Genomic DNA, 6,050 nt, shown 5'->3' with positions numbered 1-6,050 from the left:
AAAAAAAAAAGACAAGAATAGAAAAACACCAGGAGAGACCCATAGGCCAGACTCATTTAGTTCTCTCCTCAACCTTCCTCTTCCTCCTTTTGCAGAGAAGAAGGATTTCCTGATCTTCTAGAAGAAAAGCTACTTCCAGGAATACAATGTCAATGACAAGTGTGTTGGGGACGCAGGGCAGAGATGCTTCTCTTTAAAGCCGGAGCCTGGCCTGCACACACCACAGTCTCCACAGAGACCAGGCTCCTGTGTTCCCCTGCAGAGGGTAGCTCCCACTGCCAGGCCTGATGCTCAGGGATCTCATCCATAAATAGAGACTTTGCCTCTTCACTCAGGATCCTGTCTTCACAGCCCGGTGCTTACACTCAGACTCCAGTGTTTCTTCCCAGATGATTATCTGTGGCTGCAGATGGTTGTGTTTTACAGGGATCTTCCTTCCATAGTCCTGAGATGGCTGTGTGGACCTGGTCTTTGTCTCAGCACAGTAGATCCCTTCTCCACTGGGAAGAGACCCCTGTGGAGACCAAGTACAGCACCACACTGAACCCTGTCTACACACCACGGTTCCCTGTGTCCACACACTGCCACGGTACATTGCTTTAGTGAGTAAACCACAGTGAGAGGATCTGTAACGAATAATAAACAGAATAATGATGACAGTGTATTAGAAGTTACATAGCCTGTGACCTCTCATTCTCTCTCTGACCTTCACTCACAGTCCATGAGCTGATGAGATGAGGGACATGTATGTCACAGGCCTGTGGAGCCCTGGGTCTGATAACTGAGTTGGCTCCTGAGTTCCTCAGGCCTGTGCAGGGTGGACACTGGGCAGAGGTGATTGTCATGGCAGAGGTACACACTGGGGATTTGAGGTTTCATCCTTGTTCGGGAGAGAGGAGAAAAACTAAATTTATTTATTTATGTATTGTTTTGTTTCTGTGGATTTTGAGTTGATGTCTTCAAATCTAAGCCACACATAACAGAAGTGGAAAGTGAAAGCAGAGGTGAGTAGGGACAGAGAGTCACATATAACACGGGGTCAAAAGTCCTTGAGCAGAGCTGTGAAAACTCCAGTCACCTCCCGATGCAGGAGTCCACGGCAGCCCCACACCGTCACCAGGACTCTGACACACCCGTTTCCGTGAACATTCATTTTAAGTGCTCTGTGTATTTTCCCTGGAAGCTCCATGCTCTTAGGTTTCATCCTGACTAACCTGAGGAGACAGTTGTCCTTAGGCGGCTCAGAGACACCATGACAAACATCGCTCGTCCCACAGCACAGGGTCCAGCAAAGTCTCAGTCCCCAGGCGGTGAGGTCTGGGGTGGGAGCCCAGGGCTGGGGATCCCCAGGTCCCCAGTTTCACTTCTCCAGCTCCTGACCTGTGTCGGGTCCTTCTGCCGGGACACTGATGACAAGGTTCCTGTTCTCACCCCCATTGGGTGCCGAGATCCCGGAGAACCAATCAGGCTCGCCGCGGCCTCGGGTTATAAAGTCCAGGCAGCCGGTGGAACTCAGAGGCCCCAGATCGGAGATGGGGCGATGGCCCCGCGCACGCTGCTCCTGCTGCTGGCGGCCGCCCTGGCCCCGACCCGGACCCGCGCGGGTGAGTGCGGGGTCGGAGGGACACGACCCTGCGGGGAGGGCGGGGGCGGCCCCGGGGAAGCCGCGGCCCCGCGTCGCCCGGCCAGACCCTCCCGCCCGTCTCCACCCGCGTCCCGAGCCCCGCGACCCGCTCCCCTCCCGGCCCCGCACCCGCCCGGGTCCCGGAGGAGGGTCGGGGTCTCACCGCGCGCCGCCCCCAGGCTCGCACTCGCTGCGGTATTTCTACACCATCGCGTCCCGGCCCGGCCGCGGGGAGCCCCGGTTCATCTCTGTCGGCTACGTGGACGACACGCAGTTCGTGCGCTTCGACAGCGACGCGGAGACTCCGAGATACGAGCCGCGGGCGCCGTGGGTGGAGCAGGAGGGGCCGGAGTATTGGGAGAGGGAGACACGGACCGCCAAGAACAACGAGCAGACTTTCTGAGTGAGCCTGAGGACCCTGCTCGGCTACTACAACCAGAGCGAGGGCGGTGAGTGACCGCGGGTGGAGGTCACGACCCCTCCACGTCCCTACGTCCGGGCCGGAGTCGCCCCGGGTCCCGGGTCCGAGTTCCAGAGGAGAGTCGGGGACCGGGACTCGGTTTCCCTTTCGGTTTGGAGCTGTCGGCGTGTGGGCGGGGCCGCGGGGCGTGTGGGCGGGGCTGACGGGGTGGGCGGGGCTGACCGCGGGGTCCCCGCAGGCTCTCACACCATCCAGTGGATGTCTGGCTGTGACGTGGGGTCGGACGGGCGCCTCCTCCGCGGGTACAGTCAGCACGCCTACGACGGCCGCGATTACCTCGCCCTGAACGCCAACCTGAGGACGTGGATGGCGGCGGACACGGCGGCGCAGATCACCCGGCGCAAGTGGGAGCAGGCTGGTGTTGCAGAGGGAGACAGGGCCTACGTGGAGGGCACGTGCGTGGAGTGGCTGCGCAGATACCTGGAGATCGGGAAGGACACGCTGCAGCGCACAGGTGCAGGGCCAAGGGCAGCTCCTCCCTCTGCCTCGGGCTGGGCTCAGTCCTGAGGAAGAAGAAAGCCCTCAGCTGGGGTCATGCCCCTGCCTCAGGGCAGACGGTGTCCCTGGGTCTCCTGCTGCCTCTGTCAGCCATGGCCGCTCCCAGGCCGGGGTCTCTGCCCACAGCAGGGTCTGTGGAAACTGAGTCCTGTCGTCTGAGTGTGTCAGCCTTACACAGCAGGACAGGGAGTTTCCTTTACCTGATGGAGACATGGACGCCCTGGGCTGGTTCACCCAGTTTCTAGAGCTTTCCCAAGATACATTCTCCCAGGTTCCTGTGGGTGAGGTCATTCCTTCTGCACCCCAATTCCGTCTATTGACAGAATGGTCACGTGAGCACTTATGGAGTACCCTGGACAAATACTAAATTGTGTGTGTGTGTGTTTTCTTTTCTTTCTTTTGTTCTTTTGTTTAGGTTTTTTGTTTGTTTCTTTGTTTTGTTTTTCTAGACAGGGTTTCTCTAGCTTTGTGCCTTTCCTGGAACTCACTCTGTAGACCAGGCTGGACTCGAACTCACAGAGATCTGCCTGGCTCTGCCTCCTGAGAGCTGGAATTAAAGATGTGTGCCACCACCTCCCGGCTCTTTTCTTTCTTTCTTGGTTTTTGTTTTTGTTATTTTGAAGTTTTTCTTTTGCTTTCAGTCAGGTTTTTCCCCTCACTGGGGTGATCTTGCTTCTCTCTCCCCTGATGTTATCTGTATCAGTCTCCACAGGAGCCAGGGGGAACTGCTAACGTGGATACTTAGACACATCAGTGTTTCCTTTAAACCAGAAAGGTTCCTGTGAGCTAAGACTATTTCCTGTCATATTAACATCCAGAGCCCTCCTGCTCTCCCTCCGCCCCAACAAGTCACAGTGTTCCCCAGTGGATTAGGAATTGAACTTCCTCAGAGACAGGGTCTTCTGCAGCTCCAGGACAGGAGTGATGGATGATCCACACACCCCTGTGAGCACCGCTGTGTCCCAGTGAGTGCTGTACTGGGCCCCACAGCACACTTCCAGGGGTCCTGGTGACTATACCTTGTATCTTGTCCCCCAGAGGCAGGGCTTGGGGCGTCATTTTCTCTGGCTGAGTGTCAGAGGTTCACCACATGTGTGCTGTACACTTAGGTGAAGGCTGTTCACTTGGACAGACAGTTAGAGCTGGTCAGCAAGATGGCCTCAGTGGTTGTGCCTCAATGTTGACAGCAGTAATTGGTAACATCCTTCATGTAGCTCTTGTACCTGATTTCTTATTTTTATATGAATTAATAACATATTAATTATTTTCCATTCCTTCTCATCTTTTACCACCTACCTTATGCTATAGAACATCACATGAGGAAGGCCCTGTTGACCTGCTGGCTCATGTGGATTCTCTCTCAGCTACTGAGTCCCCCCAGGAAAATGTGCACTTCAGTGATGAGGGGACCGGCTCTACCTGAGGTCACTAGTGTGATGACAGAATTGTCCAAACAGACACAGTTTAGTGTCATCATTGGTTTAATTTTGTCTTTGGAGATTTCAGTTTATCTTGTTAAATGTGGGATTTCTTAAATCTTCCACACAGATCCCCCAAAGGCACATATGACCCGTCACCCCATACTGACAGGAGATGGCACCCTGAGGTGCTGGGCCCTGGGCTTCTACCCTGCTGAGATCTCTGTGACCTGACAGAGGGATGGGGCAGGATCTGATTCAGGACATGGAGCTGGTGGAGACCAGACCTTCTGGGGATGGAACCTTCCAGACGTGGGCAGCTGTGGTGGTGCCTTCTGGGGAGGAGCAGAAATACACATGCCAAGTGGACCATGAGGGGCTGACACAACCCCTCAACCTGAGATGGGGTAAGGAGGGTGTGGGTGCAGAGCTGGGGTCAGGGAAAGCTGGAGCCTTCTCCAGACCCTGAGCAGGGTCAGGGCTGAGAGCTGGGGTGATGACCCTCATCTTCCCCTCCTGTCCTTCCCTTCCAGAGCCTCCTCAGTCCACTGTCCCCATCGTGACAATCATTGCTGTCCTGGGTCTCCTTGGAGCTGCGGCCATCATTGGAGCTGTGGTGGCTGTTGTGAGGAGGAGGAGAATCACGGGTAGGAAAGGACAGGGTCTGGTTCTCTCTCAGCCCCTTTCAGAAGTGTGCTCTGCCTCATTAAGGGGAACATCCACAGCCCTCATTGCTCCTGTCTCTGACCTGGGTCTGCTGTCAGTTCTGGAACCTTCCTAGGGTCGGGGTCTTCCCTGGTCTCTCACAGCTTTTCTTCTCACAGGTGGAAAGGGAGGGATCTACACTCCAGCTCCAGGTAAGTGTGGGGAGCGGGATTGTCCCTGAAGCCCAGGGGGTGAAGCTGGAGTATGCCAACCCATAATACTCCTACAGTGAAATCTTCTAGAGGCCATGTTTGCACCTTCCTGTGACTATATGTAATTTTACCCCAGGCAGGGACAGTGCCCAGAGCTCTGATGTGTCTCTCCCAGACTGTAAAGGTGACACTCTGGGTTATGAATTGGGGAGGACCCAAGTGGACATGATTGGGGTTCAGGGACTCCCAGAATCCCCTCTGAGTGAGTGGTGGGTTGTTGGGATGTTGTCTTCACAGTGATTGTTCATGACTCTTGTTTGTAGCGTGAAGACAGCTGCCTGGCCTGACAGAGTGACAGAGATGTGCTCAGGTCTCTCTGTGTCACCCAGAGCCCCTCAGTTAACTCTCAGCAACAAGTCTGATGTTCCCTGTGACCCTAGGGGCTAATGTGAAGACCTGGGAGCCCAGCCACCCCTGCACAGCAGCACCCTGTCCCTGCACTGTTATATTCCCTTCCACAGCCAAACTTCCTTGTCCAGCAGACAGGAGGGGACATCTGCATCCTGTCACCTCCATGCTGCCCTGAGCTGCAGTCCCTGACTCCCCACTGAAAATAAGAATCTGAATGTCAACTTGATTGTTCATGTCCTTGATCTGACAGGTTGATTGGTGGGTAAATTAAATGATTGAAATACTTAGAGCTTTGGAGGAAATAAACGGCACCATGGAGAACCTTCTCGAATCTGTGTTCTTTGTGCTGTGTGTATCTGGTGGACAAGATGAGGCTGTGGGAGCTGAGTGTGATCAGGGCTGTCCCCAGGTGGAGCTCAGTCCATTGCTGGCTGTGACATGGTCCCTCCTCAGCTCTGTCACCTCCTGGTCTGTTCATCACTTGAACCACATGCTGAGAGTCTGTGATCACAGGGACACTAGGATGACAGAGCCTTGTCCTGTCCCCAGGACTGTGAGCAGCCAGGGCTGCTGTGACAGGTCAGCCTGGGCTCTGACCTGAGCATGGCTCTTCACCCCATTTCTCTGTTTATTTCTTGTCTTTTTAGTTTGTGTTGGAGGACTTGGCCTGTTCTTGTTCCTGTGAGTGGTGCCTGTCTCATCCCCCTTTGGGGTCCCTGAGTGACAGCATTAAGAGGTGTTTGTCCATCCTTGTCCCCCAA

At 55.0% G+C, this 6,050-nt stretch overlaps 1 pseudogene; it reads left to right on the top strand.

Moving 5' to 3' along the window:
• Positions 1 to 1,498: 1,498 nt before the first annotated feature.
• Positions 1,499 to 5,615, top strand: LOC118569578 (annotated as a pseudogene).
• Positions 5,616 to 6,050: the final 435 nt, after the last annotated feature.

This window comes from Onychomys torridus, chromosome 18 (assembly GCF_903995425.1).
Source record: "Onychomys torridus chromosome 18, mOncTor1.1, whole genome shotgun sequence".
Taxonomy (NCBI): Eukaryota; Metazoa; Chordata; class Mammalia; order Rodentia; family Cricetidae; genus Onychomys; species Onychomys torridus.
Note: the sequence above shows the minus strand (reverse complement) of the source record. Positions and strands in the feature narration are given on the sequence as shown.